The 20884-nt window shown below is 39.4% G+C and overlaps 1 non-coding gene across 1 annotated transcript; it reads right to left on the bottom strand.

Annotated features, from left to right (window-relative positions):
* Positions 1 to 5503: 5503 nt before the first annotated feature.
* LOC111895850 (small nucleolar RNA R71) lies at positions 5504 to 5610 on the bottom strand. Its single transcript, XR_002851711.1, has one exon. It is a non-coding gene; the product is annotated as a small nucleolar RNA R71 (small nucleolar RNA).
* Positions 5611 to 20884: the final 15274 nt, after the last annotated feature.

The raw sequence follows: 20884 nt of genomic DNA, 5'->3' as shown, positions 1-20884 counted from the left end.
TGCCGATTTTGCCGTAAAACTTTGACGGACCATAACTTCTTCGTTATAACTCGGATTTCGGCGTTCTTTATATGTACGGAACCCTTGAGACATATTCTACTACTTGGTTAAGATTATTTATTCTAAATAATCTTTGTATTATCTCTAAATTGACTAGCCCGGATCTACGGGCGTTACATATAAGTTTTAAAGCCTTATATACATGTTTATGGACATACTCAACGAGTTGGTTTCCCAAACTCGTTGTGTAGAGACGGGCTAGCCCACGTAGATTATTGGACCTACTCGACGAGTCGGAGGACCCATAATACCTTCCACATCTATCTGTACTTCCCTCAAGAACTGCCTTGACTCCATCAATCCCCTTCTACTACTGCTGCTTCACGTGCTAATCTCATCCTAGGCTTGCCCTAGGGTAATCACCGACCCACTCTCCGCCATCAGCTGCATAAGAAGTCCCTGCTGTCTCCCCCTAACTAGCTCGCGTATACTATTACATATTACTAAATAGCTCGCTATATCCCCATACAACGGTTGGACTCAAACAAGAGTTGCGCAATAGAGCTAAATCTACCCTTCTGAAATTATTTAGTCCTCACAATATGTAACTTAACATATTTGTTTACTAGTTAGTAAAAGCTAACTAGAACTCCTAAAAGCACAATGTAAGCAACATTTGAGCATCGGGTAAACATAATGAAGCATATCTCATTCAGGCCATCCCTGACTAATCTATACTAGCATGCAGTTCATAAAGCTGAGATACATATAATAGGCATATAAGGCATCCTTCCTAGATCCTTAGCCCTAATCTAGCATGCAGTTCTCATAAAACAGATACACATATAACAGACATGTAAGGCATCCTTTCTAGATCCTTAGTCCTACTCTAGCATGTAGTTCTCATAACATATCATAACATAAACTTGTATGGGTATTTTGCGAGTACTTACTTGAGCTCGGTTGATTACATGCACCACACCCTTTTCTATTTTCAAAATTATTTTCTCTTTTCAAAGTTCTTTTTATAAAACGATTTTCTTTAGAAAATTTCATACCAATTCCTTAGTTTGAGTTCAGACACACCCGAGAGTATGCCCGATTCCCTCAAACCAAGGCTCTGATACCAACTTGAAACATCCCCAAAATACAGTCCACAATTTTCGTTTTAAATCATTTAAAAAAAACATATTTCATCAACATCATAATAACAAAACCCCAAGTATCAATATGTCATAAATCATGTATCTCAAAAATCTCATATCATCTATCAATGTATCAAAATCAAATTTAAAAATATTAGAGTGAATCCTCCCAGGCTAAAAGTTTTGGTGTGTGCCATGTAGTCATCCCGAGCTCTTCCCCTTACTAGCGGAAGTACCTAACACCAAAACTGAAAACTGTAAGCACGAAGCTTAGTGAGTCTCCCCAAACTACCACATACCATACACATACATGCAACTAGGAGATATGTGCCCTGCCCACTCTTATGGAGATTCGGGCCCCGCCTACACTCCGCTGTCTAGGAGATTCAGGCCCCGCCCACACTCCGCCACTAACATGAATACAAGTATCACACAGACAACAAGTATATCTATTACTATCAAACAGTCAAATAACTATACTCAAATAATACTATGAGATTCGGGCCCCACCCACACTCCACCACTAACATATCACATATACGGGATGACCTTGGTGCCTTAGACCCGTTCCTACCGAAGGAAACTCACCTCGCAAAGCTGACTACTGAAATCTCGAGTGAGGAATCTCTGTTGGCTACTCCAACGACTCCCCGACTATTAATATTACAATAACACTTAGTCAAAACCTAATAATTCTCCTTAGGGTAAAATGACCATTTTACCCATGGTCCAAGTCAATGCTTTTGTCAAAGTCAACCTTCTGGTTGACCCAACTCGCCGAGTTGCTCCATTAACTCATCGAGTCCTAGAATCCTGAAATCGCAATCTAACTCATCGAGTCACCTTGTGACTCGCCTAGTTCTCTGGCTATTTATAATCGCGATTTATCGAATCAACTCGTCGAGTCCCTTTACTGACTCGTCGAGTTCTGCCTTAAGTTAAAATGGGACAACATAATCCAACTCGTCGAGTTCCTCTGTCTGATTGGCCATCTTAACAGATTAAGCCTCTACTCTCAAAATCCAACATCCATAATGCATCTGCATACTGGAAATGCCCTTTTTAAAGGTAAAGTTTCCAACGTTACCCATTAATATCCATTCTTAATGGGTTAAGCTAGAACACTAATTCCTTTAGGATATAGATCTTTGTCCAATAGCCTTATCACTCCAAACCAATGCATGAAAACCCATATCCATGTCCTAGATACCAAAAGAACACGTAAAGCCTCAGACTTTCCTTCCATGCATGGCCTTTTGGGGCACAAAAGGCCATAACAACACCTTAGAGCTTGCATGGGGTATTCAATGGCATATAGTTTGCACCTTTATGCCTTAACAACCCTTAATGACCCCAGATATGAAAGGATCCTTGCTTGGGGCCTCCAAATCCCAAGGGTCAAGCGTCTTGAACCAAAACCCTCAAAAAGTGGAAATAAGTAGATATAATGAGTACTTGATTACTAGAAAGTAAAGGGAATGAGATATTGCTTATGTATCTACAATCTTCTCTTGGAGTCCTCAAGCTTCTTCTTCTTCTATAAGCTTCAAAACACACAAAAACACTAAAAAATGGCTCACATACTCACACAATGCTCTAGGGTTTCGTGGATTAGGGTTTGGGACTTGGAGGCTGGAAATAAGGCAAAAAGGTGGGGATTAAGACACTTAAAAAGGGTGCAAAACCCCAAAATTAGGGTTTCATTCTGGCAGACCTACTCGCCAAGTCGAGGGCTCTTAACTCATCGAGTAGATAACTTAAAACCCATGTCCAAGACTCATTTCTACTCGACGATTCTGGGGCTTCCAACTCATCGATTAGTTCTATCAAAATGAATAATTTATAAATAAAAGCATACCAGAAACCAGGCGTTACAAAGCTACGGGCTTACAATTGTTGATTTTGTTTTAGGTACTTCTGATGATCGCGAGAAGGCGAAGGCGTGATCGTGCACCTCCTCCTGTTTCTATGATTTGATTCTGGAATACTCTGACTGATATGTGTATAATTAGCCATATGTTTAGTATGGATTTTTATTCATTTTTAGCTAATTATGTGCATAATATGGACAAAAGGTACTTAATAATGTCTAAATTGTATTTTCAGTCCAGAAGACATGCTTGGAAGCAAAAAGGAATAAAGAGAAGCAATTAGAAGCTAAAGAATGAAGAAAAAGAAGAAAATTTGGAGCTACTCGGTGAGTCCACGCAGCTACTCGGTGAGTTCCCAAGAATATTCGCGAAGAAAAGTCAAGAATCCCTTCCGTACACGGATTTTCCACATCTACTCGGCGAGTTGGGGACTTACTCGTCGAGTTGACCCTGTTTTGTGATAAGTATAAATATAGAACCTTTATCTGAATTGTGGACTTTTCCTGGCTTTTTGGGAGATACACCTGCGATTCAAGAACCCTTTGGAGACCTGAACAACCCTAATCTTTGATCTTTTGAAGACTCAAGGCGAATTAGGTTATATTTTCCACTTAATCTTAGGATTGAATCATGACTAGCTTAGTTAAATTCGTTTTTGAGCTTGTTTCCACTGTAATCATGAGCTAAATTCGTGTTGTTTCTGTTTAGGAAAAACCAAGTTACTCCTATGGTTTGATTATTACTTTTATTGATTGTTTATTGGTGATTTTATTAAATTAAGTTTGTTAAAGAACCTCATGCATTAACCATAACTATTTTCTGTTAATTGGAAGACAATTAAGCTGCATGAACATCTCTTAGTTGTTAACCTCATATGTCTATGTGAACACTTCATCATATGTCTACGATTAGTGAACATGAAACTAGGATTAGTTAAAGAATGGGTAAATTAATGTGTGAGCTTGTTTGAGAAACCAACAAACAAGAGGTTAGTTGAATCACCAATTTGATTAACCAATTACAAATCTTATTTAATCCAAATAAATGAACTAGGAAATTAATTAGTTTAAACAATTGGCCACTGCTTGAATTGATTAATTTTCTAAGGGTTAGTAATAGTGAACATGAATCTAACCACTATAGTTGGTAACCAATAACAATTAATTTCTCATTTTATTATACAAATAACCATAGGAGTGAATTGGTTGGACCTAAACATAAACTCTTTATTAGATTTGGTAAATTTTTACTTGTTTTTAGTTGTTTAGTTAATCACTTGCTAGGTGGTGTGTTTAAGTTTCTAGTCTTGTAAAACTAGAGAAAAACCCTTTACTTTTATTACTTGTTTAGTTAAAATTAGTTATTAGTTTAATTTCCGTTCCTTGAGTTCGACACCCTACTTATCCAACTATACCACTAAAAGACAGGTTCACTGCATTTGTGTGCTAAATTTATATTTAAAAAGTAGGAATAAAACCAGTACATTTTACACACATCAAGTTTTTGGCGCCATTGTCGGGGAACGGTTCAAAAATTAAATCTAATTCCTAATTCTATCGATCCTTTGTGTGAGTCTTTCTTGGCCAAAGCTAATTTTTTTTTGTAATTCAGTAAGTAGGTTAGGTTTTAGAATTTATTAGTTTTTAGAAGTTTTATTGATTTTAATTTTTTTTTTGAGGTTAGACAAGGTACTCGCCGAGTGCACTCGACCCTACTCGGCGAGTACCCTGCTATTTGACAATTTGATTTTTATTTTCGTTCAGTTTCATTTTTTGTTCTTTTTACGTGTTTTTCTTGTTTTATTGCCGGATTTTCATGACCAGAGGATCCAACACTCCACTGGTACCCCCTTTTGAAGACCCAGAATCCGCGTTGAGAAAGAACAAAGGCAAAGACGTTGAAAGCTCGAATACACCTAAGAAGTCGCCTTTGTCTAGCTTGAAGACTTTTTTTGGGAAGAAGAACTGCAGCAAATTAGGAGCATCCAACGCCTCTTTAGCAAGCAAAGACCCGATCAAAGAAGACACCGAGTACGAAACCGAAGAAGAAGAAGAACCTACATTCGGGCACGACTCCGATTCCGGCAACAAATTAGCTGTTACCATGGCTAACATCGATGAAGTCCCCATGGGGGAATGGAAGAAGAGGATACGCGACGACACTGGCCCGAGACTTGTGCAACCCGTAATTCCCGCAACTGCTACTTTTGAGCTTAAGGGTCACATCCTTGCTCAACTTAAAGAGATCCCCTTCACCGGAAAAGACCACGAAGGTGCTTACAAACACTTGGATGAAGTTAATGATGTAGCTGATTATTTCAATGTTCCAAACGTGCGTCGAGAAACTCAGCTACTTCGCATGCTTCCGGTTACATTGAAGGGTGCTGCAATGGATTGGCTCAAGTCACTTCCCCCTGGATCCATCACTACATGGGCCTAGATGAAAGAAGAGTTCATTGATCAATTATGCCCACCATCCAAGATATCTAAGCTAAAGAAAGCCATAGCCAACTTTGAACAACATGTTGGAGAGTCACTATATGAAGCTTGGGAGAGGTACAAGAGCTTACTAAGGAATTGCCCACATCATGACCTTAATAGTCAATAATAAATCTCCATTTTTTATGATGGAGTATATGTTACAAGGCAATTACTTGACTCGCAAGGTCCACTCACGAAGAAAGCACCCCGGTGATAAAGCAACTAATTGAAGAATTCTCTAAGCACTTTAGAGAACACCACAATCCAAGAAATGATGTGACAAGGGGGTCCGCCTATGCAGCTTTAGAAGATTTGTCAGCAGTCATGGCTTTGTTGAAAACCATGGATAGGAGGATGGACAAAATGGATCAAACGATACATGCTATTCGGGTGGGTTGTGAAAACTACAATGGGCCTCATCTTACTAGAGATTGTGACTTTGATGAAAATGGAAATAAGAAGGTGCAAGTGTGCTACTCAAGTGGTGACCGATATGATGAAGATTGGCGAAAACCAAAGAAAGAGTGGCTCCCTTATGATGAGTACAAGAAAGCTAAGGAGGAGAAGTATAAACAAAAAGGAAGAGGTTTTTACCAAAAGGAGGAGCCGGCACAAGAAAGAAAACCAAATTTGGAGGAGATGCTTACCAAGTTTGTAGTTGCTTCAGAAAAAAAGACATAATGATCATGATGCTGCAATCCAAGAAACAAGAACAATGCTTAGAAACCAACAAGCATCTATCCACAACATTAAGACATAGCTGGGGTAACTTGCTCAAAAAATTAATCATAGATCACCAGGAGAACTTCCTAGTAAAACCAAAAACAACCCACGAGGCGCGCACATAAATATAGTGACAACAAGAAGTGGGAAGATAATTACTCCTCTGGCCCCTATTCAGACTGAAGAGCCCAAGGAGTTGCAAAAGGAGAATGCAGAAAAACAAGGCCAAAATCAAAATCTGCATGATACAGACTCTACTCGCCGAGTCCAAAATATGGACTCGACGAGTCCATTGCCTAATCCGAAAAGTCAGATTCCTGAAAATCCCTTTCAGCCTCCAATGCCATATCCAACCCGAGCTAAGCAAGAAAAGAAGGAAGAGGAATACCAGAAGTTTCTAGACCATATAAAAGCTCTTCAAATCAACATACCATTCATCGAAGCAGTTGTACAAATGCCAAAATATGCCAAATTCCTCAAGGAGCTTCTAACCAACAGACGGAAGATGGAGGAAGTAAAAAAAAGTAGTTCTTAATGAGAACTGCTCAGCTACCATGTTAAACAAACTACCAAAGAAGAAGGGTGACCCGGGAAGCTTGACGTTGCCTTACCAATTTGGGAATTTAGCCACCATTCATGCTTTGGCTGATTCGGGAGCTAGTGTGAACCTCATGCCTTATTCATTTTTCAAGAAATTGAATCTCCCGGAACCAAGGCCAATTCGAATGGCAATCCACTAGCAAATAAAACAGTCACATTTCCAAGAGGAATATGTGAAGATTTATTGGTCAAGGTGGACAAGTTCGTGTTTCCCGCAGACTTTATAATTCTAGACATGGAAGCGGATCCTCAAGTCCCGATCATCCTTGGAAGACCTTTCCTTAACACGGCAAGTGCTATAGTTGACATGAGAGACTCGAAACTTACTCTATGGGTGGGGGATGATTCAGTCACTTTCGGGGTTGATCAAGCTATGAAGCATGCGAGGAATAATGATGACACGACATTTTCAATTGACATGTTGGATGAATTGATGGAGGAATGGGATAATGAAGATCCAAACAAGTCCACCATCATCTTTGATGAAGAACTTGATGCTGAAAAAGACCTATTGGAAATTGAGAGACTGTAGGAAGAAGTTGATTATGAGGAATTAATGAAGAACTTTGAACAATCTACTCGCCAAGTAGACTCGATCTACTCACCGAGTCCAATTAAAGAAACCCGAGAAAGCGTGAATTCTGCAGAGAACTCGCCGAGTCCCTTACCTGTACTTGACGAGTACAACATGCAGAACACAAAAACAGAGCTCAAAGCACTACCAGATCACTTGGAGTATGCCTTCCTTGAAGATGGTCTTCAAAAACCAGTTATAATAGCTTCTGACCTCTCTAAATCTGAAAAAGAAGAATTAGTTCAAGTCTTGAAGAAGCGGAAGCGTGCCATTGCATGGAGCATTAGTGATATCAAGGGAATAAGCCCATCTTATTGTTCTCACAAGATCAACCTGGAGGAAGGAGAAAAGCCGGTTATGCAACACCAAAGAAGATTGAATCCAAACATGCAAGAAGTGGTCAAGAAGGAAGTAGTCAAACTCTTAGATGCGGGGATCATTTATTCTATTTCCGACAGTCTGTGGGTGAGTCCTGTCCAAGTGGTGTCCAAGAAAGGAGGGATGAAGGTCATAACCAATGAGAAGAACAAGCTTATTCCGACCCGCACAGTAACCGGTTGGCGAGTGTGCATCGATTATCGAAAGCTAAACGATGCCACTCGTAAAGACCATTTTCCTTTACCTTTTATTGATCAAATGCTTGAAAGATTGTCAGGCCATAGCTATTATTGTTTCTTAGACGGATTTTCGGGTTACTTCCAAATACCCATAGACCCAATGGACCAAGAAAATACCACTTTCACTTGCCCAAGTGGAACTTTTGACTATAGTTGCATACCCTTTGGGTTATGCAATGCACCTACGACATTTTAAAGGTGCATGACGGACATATTCCACGACATGGTGGAAAAATTCATGGAAGAATTTATGGACGATTTTTCTGTTTTTGGATCTTCCTTCCATGATTGTCTCGCTAACCTTGATTTAATGCTTGCAAGTTGTGAAAAAACCGACTTAGTCCTTAATTGGGAAAAATGTCACTTTATGGTTAAAGAGGGTATAGTTTTAGGCCACAAAGTTTCCAAATCAGGAATTGAGGTGGATCGGGCAAAAATAGATACAATTGTCAAATTACCTCCACCAACTAATGTGAAGGGCATTAGAAGTTTTCTAGGTCACGCGGGTTTTTACCGGCGTTTCATAAAAGATTTTTCTAAAATAGCTAGACCTCTAACACAATTGCTTTTAAAAGATGCACCATTTAATTTTAATAAAGAGTGTTTAGAGGCTTTTGAATTTTTGAAAGAAAAATTAACTAATGCCCCGATCATTATTGCCCCGAATTGGAATTTACCATTTGAAATAATGTGTGATGCTAGTGACTTTGCATTAAGAGCTGTCATTGGTCAAAGGGTTGATAAGCACTTTCGACCCATTTATTATGCAAGTAAAACTTTAAATCAGGCCCAAGAAAATTACACCACAACCGAAAAACAATTACTAGCTGTGGTGTATGCCTTTGACAAATTCCGCCATTATCTAGTTTTATCTAAAACCACTGTTTTTACTGACCACTCTGCCAGCAAGTATTTGTTTGCCAAGCAGGATGCCAAGCCAAGATTGATATGTTGGGTTCTACTTCTACAAGAATTTGACATCGAGATACGCGATAAGAAAGGAATGGAGAATGTAGCAGTCGACCACTTATCAAGGCTAGAAAACCCGCAATTGGAAGCATTGGTGGAAGATAAAGTTGGAGATGACTTTCCGGACGAGTACATTATGGTGACCACGGGGGAAGAGCCATGGTTTGCGTACATAGCTAATTACTTAGCTAGAAAGTACATCTCAAAAGATCTTACCCGCCAACAAAAGAAGAAATTCTTTTCAGAAATAAAATACTACTATTGGGATTAGCCATATCTTTTCCAAAGTTGCGCGGATGGAATCATACGGAGATGTGTATTCGGAAATGAAAGTCTACAAATTTTGGAGCATTGTCATAGTGGGCCCACTGGTGGACATCATGGAGCACACTACACTACTAAGAAGATATTTGATAATGGGTTTTATTGGCCCACAATTTTTAAAGATGCTGCCCAATATGTCAAAGAGTGTGATGCATGCCAAAGAGCGGGAAACATTTCATCCCGAAACGAAATGCCACAACATAGTATTCAAGTGTGCAAAGTATTTGACGTATGGGGGATCGATTTCATGGGACCATTTCCAATGTGAAAAGGCACCAAATATATATTGGTGGCGGTGGATTATGTATCCAAGTGGGCGGAGGCACAAGCTTTACCAACTAATGATGCTCGGGTGGTGGTGGGTTTTTTGAAGAAGTTATTTTCGAGATTTGGAGTTCCTAAAGCCCTTATAAGTGACCGAGGCACTCACTTTGCCAATGATCAATTAGAAAAGGTGTTAAGGAAATATGGGGTAACCCATAAATTCTCTACATCTTACCATTCACAAACTAGTGGGCAAACTGAAGTAACAAATAGAGCCTTAAAAAGAATTTTGGAGAGATCGGTGGGGAGCAATCGGAAGGAATGGTCGGATAAGTTAGATGATGGACTTTGGGCCTTCCGAACAGCTTTCAAAACACCTATTGGTACTACACCATATAGGCTAGTTTATGGAAAGCAATGACATTTACCGGTGGAAATAGAGCATAAAACTTTTTGGGCTTTAAAAATGTGCAACTTTGATATAGCTGAACTTAAAAACAACCGGTTGATGCAAATGAATGCTCTTGAGGAACTATGAAATGAGGCTTATACTAGCTCCATGATTTATAAAGAGAAAACCAAGAGTTGGCATGACAAGAGGATCAAGGGTAGTAAAGATTTTCATGAAGGGAAAAAAGTGTTGCTCTTTAATTCAAGGCTTAAACTTTTTCCGGGCAAACTAAAGTCAAGATGGGATGGTCCATTTCTAGTGAAGAAGGTGTTTCCACATGAAGCTATCGAGTTATTATCAAGAGATGGTACTCCTTTCAAAGTTAATGGACATAGAGTAAAATAAATACGAAGAAGGAATCTCGAGAAATAAAGATATAGAAGCAGGGCTGCTGCTGGAGGGCATGGCAGAAACGTAGAACGGAAGGAGTCTAGCTAATGACTCCTTAAAAAGAAGCGCTTCCAGGAGGCAACCCGAGTCTAGAGTTTGCACTTCTTTTCCCTTTGTTTTCTTTTTCATTTTTAGGATCTGTATTCTTTTCATTCTTCTTCTGAAATTCTGCTTAAAATGATTGCTTGAGGGAAAGCAATGTTGTAAGTGTGGGGTGGTGGTTTAAAAATTGAGTTTTTTTCAAACTGAATGTTCTACTCGTCGAGTTTATATGTACTACTCGGCGAGTACGTTTTTGAAATCCCCAATAAATCGCAAATACGCGTTTCTACTCGGCGAGTACAACCATTTACACGGGTTTTATTACAATTTGTAAATAAGGGTTTCTTTTAATCACTTTCACCAAACCATTCATACTCACGGAGCACTCTCTTCCTCTCAAGCCATTTCTCTAATTTTTTGTTGAATCTCCATCCACAAAGCAAAAAGGTATGATTTTTCCTCTGTATTCTTGTTAAATATCACAACTTTATCAATTCTTGGTTCTTATTTTGATCCGGATTTGGGGGTTTTCTTCAATTCTAGGGTTTCGATTTTATCATGAATTAGGCAGCTTTAGACAAAATTTCTTATGTATTTGTGAACAGCAAACCCCTTTGCAAAATTAGGTGTTTTAATTGACCTAATATGGTCCAATTGAAACCTGTTCCCAAAGTTCATCTTACTCGCCGAGTAGGTCATGAACTTGGCGAGTAGATGCCAAGACAAACCTGTTTTGGTTAACTTTAGTTGTTGGGTTTTGTTTGTTGTTATTCTCTTAATGTTATTCTGCAGGAATTATGTCTAGAAGAGGGCAGACTTCAAGGGGAGGAGGTCAAGGAGATATTCCATGGCTTACTTTTCAACAAATAACTTCAAGATCTTCACAAGCCCGTGCTAAGAACAGATTGGAGGCTCTCAAGTAGAAAGAAATTCACCTTCCCAATGCAATTAATTGGGATTGTTTGGGAAAAATTGGTTTGGAAGAAGAATTGACACCTTATTTGGTGAAATCTTGTGATATGGGGGAATCTACAATAATTTGTGATGGATGGTTGCAATTATTCAAGATTCAAGAACTGGTTTTTGCAGAGCTATGCTGGGAATTTTTTGCTACCATCTCATTCTGGTGTAGTAGTGAATATTATAACCCGAATGTCACTTCTTTTTCACTTGGAGGGGAGCTGCGACAGTATAGTATTGCAGAACTTGCTTGGAGGACATGCATTTATGAGCAAAATGTCATAATGACAGAGGATTTTCAGACCTTCTTGGAGCAATGCCACAAAGATCTTCCCGAACAAGTTGTTGCCTCCACCTGGTGGAATACCATTGCAAATCGGGTGTATATTCCATCTTCTGCACAAGAAGGCCACATCCGCTCCCCCATCCATCGTCTCATTCACTACCTCATTGCCAGCACCATCAATGTGAGGAAGGATGATGACAAAGTTGTTGGAATAGTGTCTAAGGCTGCAACTATATTAGGCAAGTATTTGACCCGATTGTGCATGGTCCTTTTGGGTTGCCTTCACCATAGCAACTTGATAGGATGATTTATTATGAGAGAATAGATATTATTAATATATTATGAGAATAATATAAGGAATAATAATATTGTTATTTGATTAATATAAGTCATAGATTAATTAGTATTAATTTGGTGACTTAAAGAGATTAATTAAATAAGAGGGTATAAACTGTCAATTGTTTGATAGTTACACTTTGGGCTGTAAATCCTTCTTGGATAGAGGATGGACGAATTCTACGGCTTCGGATAGCCTCAAAATCGTCCAAGGCTTATCTTAGGTAAGGATTTGGATTGCTTTAAGGAAAGATTATCCAACTAGGGTTTAAGGGTGAAACCCTAGGAGCCTTACAAGTATAAATAGACCCCTAGGGCAAGGGAAATCGGCACCTCTGCTAAAGCAAAGAAACCCTGGCCGATTTCTAGTCCCTCTCCTCTCTCTCTCTCTCTTAAATCATCCTCTTTGCTAGTTGGTGTTTGTAAGCCATTAGAGAAGTGACAATTGTGACTCTAGGGCTCCAAGACAACAAGATCAAACAAGAGATTCAAAGGTAAACTTCTAGATCTGATTTTGTATTGTTCTTATACCTAATTAGTCATTAGAAGTCTTGGATTCAAAGCATGTTTAATTAGAAAACCTAGATCCAAGCATTAGGGTTTTGCATGCGCACATAGGAAAGTTCTTATGGTGAAAACCCAACAGTGGTATCGGAGCCTAGATTGGTTTCTATTAAATTGATGCTTGATTGTTTGTTTCTTACTTGCAAAATTCGAATTTTGTGTTTCTGTGTCATGAACTCGACGAGTCCCATGGTGGACTCGACGAGTTGGCCTGACTCGACGAGTCCAGATGGGAACTCGACGAGTTCAAGGGTCAGGAAGAGCAAAAATCGGGATTTTTTGATATTTATCTTATGGAAACTTGCCTTTATCATATTAGATCAACTCTAATCCGATTTTTTGATATATATGACTATAATCTTGATCTAATTAAAGATATTTATCAATTAATAAAATATTTAATTTCCTTATGTGATAATTAATTAATTATTTTGATTAAATTGGTAATTATCTTGCAAGAAATCTTAAATAAATAAAATATGGATAATTATGGAATTAATTGTTAATTAAAATTATTTGTTATTTGATCCTCCATGTTTTAAATGTTTAAAACTTGTCCTCAAGTTCTGAAATTTATGTTTTGTGATTAAAAGTTTTAATTTAGAAAATTTAAATTTCAAACCCTAGAATTTTACAAGTTTAAAATACAACCCTATACTAATATAATATTACAAGATTAATATATATATATATATATATATATATATATATATATATATATATATATATATGTATATGTATAACTAAAATGCTAGTCTTACCGTTAGTAGGCCTCATTCACGAAGTCGGTCTATAAGGTGGGTATAAGGTTGCGGCCTATAAAATGGCGGTTAATGGGTGTACACTCACACTCACCGCTTGCTTGATCGGTGGAGGATCGTTAGCCGAACGGGTAGGATAGGGCAACCTCATCCTCTCATTAAAAGTATAATATGAAATACAAAGTAACTACATGTTTTATAAAATTTCCCAATCTTAGATACTTTAGGAAAAGTGAATTGATGCAATCTCATGAAATTACACTTTGCACCCTTGCTAAGAAGTTAGTGGAGTGTGTGTGGTTTACCGGCACACTAATTGGTTCTAAGGAAAGGTGGCAAAGGGTGATTCATTGTTTATCAAAGTTCGATGGAGTGTGTGTGGTTTACCGGCACATCGAATAGATGATCGTTACAATGAAGACACCATGTGAATTTGCATGGTAATTCACACCCGCTTTGTGATCCTCGGTATCCCAGTCACAAACAAGAGGGGCATATCGAGATTTAAACATGTCATTGAAATGTTTCAATGAATCTCATCTAAAGCTAGGAATTCTCAAATTCATTTAGAACTTAAAGTTAGGTTTGGTGGTGGAGAATTAGTGAATCGTCATTCACTTACCTTCATATTATTTGCATGTTGGATTACCGCATCCCTTTTCTAATATGTAAATATTGTTGTTGGATCCTAGCCCTAATTTTTCTTATTGGGTGATAATTAGGGATTCATATTCTAATCTATCTTTGTCCTTTCTGTTTGTAGATGTCGAACGCAAACAACGCTGCTGCTAGTCTTTCACATTGATGAGCCTTTATCAAAAGGTCACTTTCGATGGGACGAACTTTAGCGAATGGATAAGATACATTCGCACCATTGCTCGCTATGAGGATAAGGAGTATGTCCTCGATAAGAAGCTCGAGAAAATTAAGCCTGAAATCGCTACTCCGGCTGAAATGACCGCTTTTGAAACTCATGAGCGCGATGCAACGAAGGATGAGAGTACCTAAGTCTTGAATTCCATGATTATCTCAAGGAGTGTGGAATAGTTTCACAATTGACGCCACCTAGGACACCACAATTGAATGGTGTGGCAGAAAGGCGTAATCGAACCTTATTGGATATGGGTCACTCTATGATGAGTCATGCTTCACTACCTATCTCTTTTTGGGGGTATGCCTTAGAGACTGCTGCCCATATCCTTAACCGAGTCCCTACTAAGAAGGTTGCCAAAACACCTCACGAGATGTGGACAGGGAAAGCTCCCTTGTTAGTACATATCAAGGTTTGGGGTTGCGAGGCTTTCGTAAGACGAGATACTCACGACAAGCTCGAACCTCGTAGCGAGCGATGTATTTTCATCGGCTACCTGCAGAAATCCTTTGGATATCTCTTCTACAGACCGAAGGACAATGTTGTATTTGTTGCGAGGAAAGGAGTTTTCCGAGAACGAGAACTCATAGGACAAAGAGACAGTGGGAGGCAAATTGAGCTTGAAGAGATTCAGGAGTCGATAGATGAAGGAACTGTTGGGTTTTGAGCAATCTAACACTTCCTAAGTGTGCATGCAACCCTAATAAACCTTGGATCTATGTTTGTCTAAATACATGCAAAATAATAATTTTCCAAGGTTCATAACCTATCTAACATGGCATGGGGAACATTTAAACATAAAAGAGTTAGATGAGATTACATACCTTTTTGATGAGATTGATTCTTTGGAGTTTGAGAGCCAGGCACCAATAATGTGAATGCCTCAAATGGAATCACAAATCACCACAAACACTTGGAAAACTTTGAGAGAGTGTTCACACTTATATTTTCGGCCACACACAAGCACACACACTAGTGGCTATTTCATGCAACATAAGCATGCTTATATAGTGTACATGGTTAGGGTGAAACCCTAATAACCCATGACCTTTCCTTTTCCAAGGACCCATGGGTTAAAAGCTCCATGGATCATCCATGGACTTCCATCCAAGCCTAGCCCATTAACAAATGAGTGTTAGCCCACACCATATAAAACCAATAGCCCATAATCTAATTAGTCTTCCTTTTAATCTCTAAATTAATTCATAATTAATTTAAGACTAAGACTAATTAAATAACATAACTTCATATTAATATATTATAACTTATAATATATTAATAAACATATGTGTATAACTCTCATAAAATTATCCATAAATTGTTCGGGTGAAGTGCAACCCAAATGGACCATGCCGGGTCGGGTCAAGTATATACCAAATAAGTTATGGACTTAGACACCTTATCCAACAGACTCCCACTTGGATAAGTCTAATAACTGTATTTGCCTATATAACTTCAGGAACCAACCAGCAATCGTAGCTCTCGAAAACTTTGTTGAACTATGAAGCGCCATTTTAAGACAAGTGATCATATAATCCTCTGTTCTCATGATATCAGCCGGACAAACACATGGAACTATGTCTTGCTTATTGTCTGGCAGTTGTTTCTCGATTTCTGATTTGTTTGACAAAGAACTTTACTGAACACATCAGTTTAGTTCTGACCGGGCCCGGTACATGGGTCAACACAAAATCATCGAGGGGCCCAGATATCGCTTCTATTTCTAGAAGGAACAGATAAACTTCGACTCATATGCTTGTTCTACTACTTGTTAAATTGTACACAAAGGCACGTTTTATAACATCTAGTTACTGATGCGTTTACGTGCAATCAATGCACAACCAACTCATAGGCAACAACTCATATCTCTAGGTTTGAAGACTTATATGATATTATCGTCTCACGATCACTCGAGATAAATTCCATGAAGTGATACAAGTGAGCGTGGGTTTATACCAATACTCATAACTTATGAGTACTCATGAACGTTGCAGCAACCATTGCCATGTCTAAACACCTTTAGCCATCTACAAACCCAATTCATGACAATCTTGATTCATACCTACTTCCGACGTATGACCGATTGTGGAAGTTTGAATAAATTAATCATTCTGGAAGTCAAAACATGCAAAACTGAAACAATAGTAAATAATTGACAATGACAGTAACACTTTACTCATAAATAAATCACAAATTTTATTCATCATCAAATGTCGATTACATTTTACAAGTTTCAAGAAAACTATCTAATCTGTAAAACTAATATCGTCCCTCAGCCCGATGCGCCTCGCATGCTGAAAATGCTTAACCCTCGTCAGTCCCTTCGTAAGGGGATCTGCAGGATTCTCATCTGACGATACCCTCTTTGCCACGAGGAGTCCTTCTTCAATCTTGTGTCTTATGAAGTGATATTTTCTGTCAATGTGCCGGGATCTGCCATGATCTCTTGGTTCCTTGGCTAAGGCAACCGCACTATTGCTGTCACAGAAAATCTCCATAGGTTCTTTAATAGCTGGTACAACTCCAAGGTCTCTGATGAAGTTCTTCAGCCATATCGCCTCCTTCGCTGCTTCACTCGCTGCTATATACTCTGATTCACAAGTCGAATCAGCCACCGTCTCCTGCTTGGAACTCTTCCAAGAAATTGCCCCTCCATTTAAGGTAAAGACCCAGCCCGATTGAGAGCGGAAGTTATCCCTATCAGTCTGAAAACTAGCATCACTATACCCTAATACTCTCAAGTCATCACTCCCACCAAGGGTAAGGATCCAATCCTTAGTCCTCCGTAGGTACTTGAGAATGTTCTTTACCGTGGTCCAATGAGCCTTGCCAGGGTTCCCCTGATACCTGCTGACCATGCTCAAAGCAAAGGCCACATCAGGGCGGGTACAAGTCATAGCATACATGATCGAGCCAACAGCGGAAGCATACGGTAATTGGCTCATCTCAGCTATCTCTGCCTCTGTACTCAGACTCTGAGTCTTACTCAGTTTGGCATTGCTTTGGATCGGTAAATCTCCTTTCTTGGAATTCTGCATGTTGAACCTTTTCAACACCTTATCCAAGTAGGTACTCTGACTAAGTCCAATTAGTCTTCTACTCCTTTCTCTTAATATCCTTATCCCTAGGATATAGGCAGCCTCCCCTAGGTCCTTCATAGCAAAGCACTTCCCAAGCCAGGACTTAACCTCCTGCAAGGTTGGGATGTCATTTCCTATAAGTAGTAGGTCATCCACATACAGTACCAAGAAGCTAACTATACTCCCACTAGCTATGACATACACGCAAGACTCATCTTCACTTCTCGAGAAGCCAAACTCTTTGACCTTCTCATCAAAACAAAGGTTCTAGCTACGAGATGCTTGTTTTAATCCATAAATGGATTTCTCAAGCTTGCATACTCTATTAGGGTACTCTGCACTGACAAAACCCTCTGGCTGATTCATGTACACATCCTCAGCCAACTTTCCATTAAGGAAAGCGGTTTTGACATCCATTTGCCATATTTCATAATCATGAAATGCTGCAATGGCTAACATAACCCTAATAGACTTAATCTTTGCTACCGGCGAGAAGGTTTCATCATAATCAATACCTTGAGTCTGAGTAAAACCCTTCGCAACCAGTCGAGCCTTATAAGTATGCACTTTTCCTTCCATGTCGGTCTTCTTCTTGAAGATCCATTTGCACCCGACTGTTTTATGGCCTGGTACATTGTCAACCAAGTTCCAAACTTGATTGTCATACATGGACTGTATCTCGCTGTCCATAGCCTCCTTCCATTTAGCAGACTCTGGGCCTGCCATGGCTTCCTTAACACTGCTAGGTTCATCCAAATTTACCAGTGTACTATCGCTGATAAACGTATCACCTTCCGTAGTAATATGAAAGCCATAATAAAATGAAGGTGTGTTCCTAACCCGTGTAGAACGCCTCGGAGGTACAGACATGTCAGCTTGCTCAACAGGAGTTTCCTTCTCAGGTTGATTGCTAGTGTCTGAGGTTCCTTCACCAATTGATGCTTGAATTTCTTCAAGATCAATTTGCCTCCCACTGTCTCCTTGGCTTATAAATTCTCTCTCACGAAAGACCCCTCTTCTCGCTACAAAGACCACATTCTCACTGGGTCTGTAGAAGAGGTAACCGAAGGATTTCTGTGGGTAGCCGATGAAAATACACCTTTCACTTCGGGTTTCGAGCTTATCATGAGTCTCACGCCTCACGAAAGCCTTGCAACCCCAAATCTTGATGTGGTCTAAATTGGGAACCTTCCCAGTCCACATCTCATGAGGTGTTTTGGTAACCTTCTTTGTAGGGACTAGATTAAGGATATGGGTGGCAGTATCTAAGGCATACCCCCAAAAAGAGATTGGTAGCGAAGCCCGACTCATCATAGAGCGAACCATGTCTAACAAGGTTCGATTACGCCTCTCAGCTACACCATTTAGCTGTGGTGTCCTGGGAGGAGTCAATTGTGAGACAATCCCACACTCCTTAAGATAGTCAAGGAACTCGGTACTAAGATACTCACCACCTCGATCGGATCGAAGCATCTTAATGTTCCTGCCCAATTGATTTTCTACTTCCTGTTTGAATTCCTTAAACCTTTCAAAGGTTTCTGACTTATGTTTGATTAAGTAGACATACCCATATCTACTAAAATCATCAATAAAAGTCACATAATACTGATTAGCATCCCTTGTGGCGGTTTTGAATGGCCCACATACATCAGTATGTATCAGGTTTAACAAACCCTCACCCCTTTCACAAGTTCCAGTGAAGGGTGATTTTGTCATCTTTCCAAGTAGACAAGATTCACAACTATCATCCGATTTAAGGTCGAATGACTCCAAGACTCCACTCTTTTGGAGTTGGCCTATGCGTTTCTTTTTTACATATCCAAGACGACAATGCCACAATGATGCTTTATCTAGGCTAGTAGAAGAATCAATATACAACACATTATTTCCTAAGTTGTCTACAATCGACACAGTTTCATACACACCATCACAAGGTAACGCTTTAAAATAAAACACATTTTTAAAGAAAGCATTAATACCACCACATTCATTATCAAACGAAAAGGTAAAACCTTGTTTGTACAAAGCATGAAAAGAAATAATATTCCTCGCCATTTCAGACGAGTACACACATTTATTCAAATCTAATTTTAACCCATTATTAAGCAACAAAGTATAAACTCCAATCTTGGAAACAGGTGAAGCCTTCCTATTCCCCATGATCAAGTTTATCTTCCCGTGCTCCACATCCTCACTTCTTCTTAGGCCCTGCAAATCAAAACATATGTGAATACCACATCTTGTATCAAGCACCCAAGAGTTAGAATATGTTGAGTAATTAGACAATATAGTGTAAATACCTGCATGGGTGGGTTTCACTTTCCCATCCTTTAGATCCTGCAAGTACTTAGGGCAGTTTTGCTTCCAGTGTGCCTTTTCATGGCAATAGTAGCATTCAGCATCCTTGGGAATGGCAGAAGGAGTGACAGAACTGCTCTTGGTCTTCGATGAGGAGCCTTCAAGAGACTTTCCCTTGGTACCCTTCGAAGGGTGCTTCCTCTTTTTCCCTTTGCCTTGCCCGATAGCCAAAATAGGGGTAGATGTTGGAGTAGGAGTAGTAGAGGTAACAACCGCCTTGCCCTTAAGACCGGTTTCAGCGGTCTTCAAGAGTCCTTGAAGCTTGCTGAGAGTAACTTCCTCCTTGTTCATATGATATGTCATACGAAAATGGTCATAACAAGAAGGTAAGGAGTGCAAAATGATGTCAATTGCTAACTCCTCAGGGATGTTCACATTCAGCTTCAGCAAACGGTCCACATACCTTTGCATCTTTTACATGTGAGCCGTGACGGAATCACCGTCCTTCATGCGGGTAGTTATTATGGAGGAGATTATTTCATACCACTCCCGACAAGCACTCTGATGGTACCTTTCCATCAGGTCTTGGTGCATCTCACAAGGGTAGAAATCTTCATATGACTTTTGGAGCTCGGCTGTCATCGTGGCCATCATGATACATGCCACCTTAGTAGCATCTCTCTCATGTGTCCTGAATTCAGCGATCTCCTCAGGAGTAGCAGTAGACTCATCAAACTCTTTTAACTCCTTATCGAGGACATATTCCTTGTCCTCATAACGAGTAACCATCAAGAGTCGATAGATGAAGGAACTGTTGGGTTTTGAGCAATCTAACACTTCCTAAGTGTGCATGCAACCCTAATAAACCTTGGATCTATGTTTGTCTAAATACATGCAAAATAATAATTTTCCAAGGTTCATAACCTATCTAACATGGCATGGGGAACATTTAAACATAAAAGAGTTAGATGAGATTACATACCTTACTGATGAGATTGATTCTTTGGAGTTTGAGAGCCAAGCACCAATAATGTGAATGCCTCAAATGGAATCACAAATCACCACAAACACTTGGAAAACTTTGAGAGAGTGTTCACACTTATATTTTCGGCCACACACAAGCACACACACTAGTGGCTATTTCATGCAACATAAGCATGCTTATATAGTGTACATGGTTAGGGTGAAACCCTAATAACCCATGACCTTTCCTTTTCCAAGGACCCATGGGTTAAAAGCTCCATGGATCATCCATGGACTTCCATCCAAGCCTAGCCC

This window comes from Lactuca sativa, chromosome 3, assembly GCF_002870075.4.
Source record: "Lactuca sativa cultivar Salinas chromosome 3, Lsat_Salinas_v11, whole genome shotgun sequence".
In the NCBI taxonomy this organism is placed as follows: Eukaryota; Viridiplantae; Streptophyta; class Magnoliopsida; order Asterales; family Asteraceae; genus Lactuca; species Lactuca sativa.
Note: the sequence above shows the minus strand (reverse complement) of the source record. Positions and strands in the feature narration are given on the sequence as shown.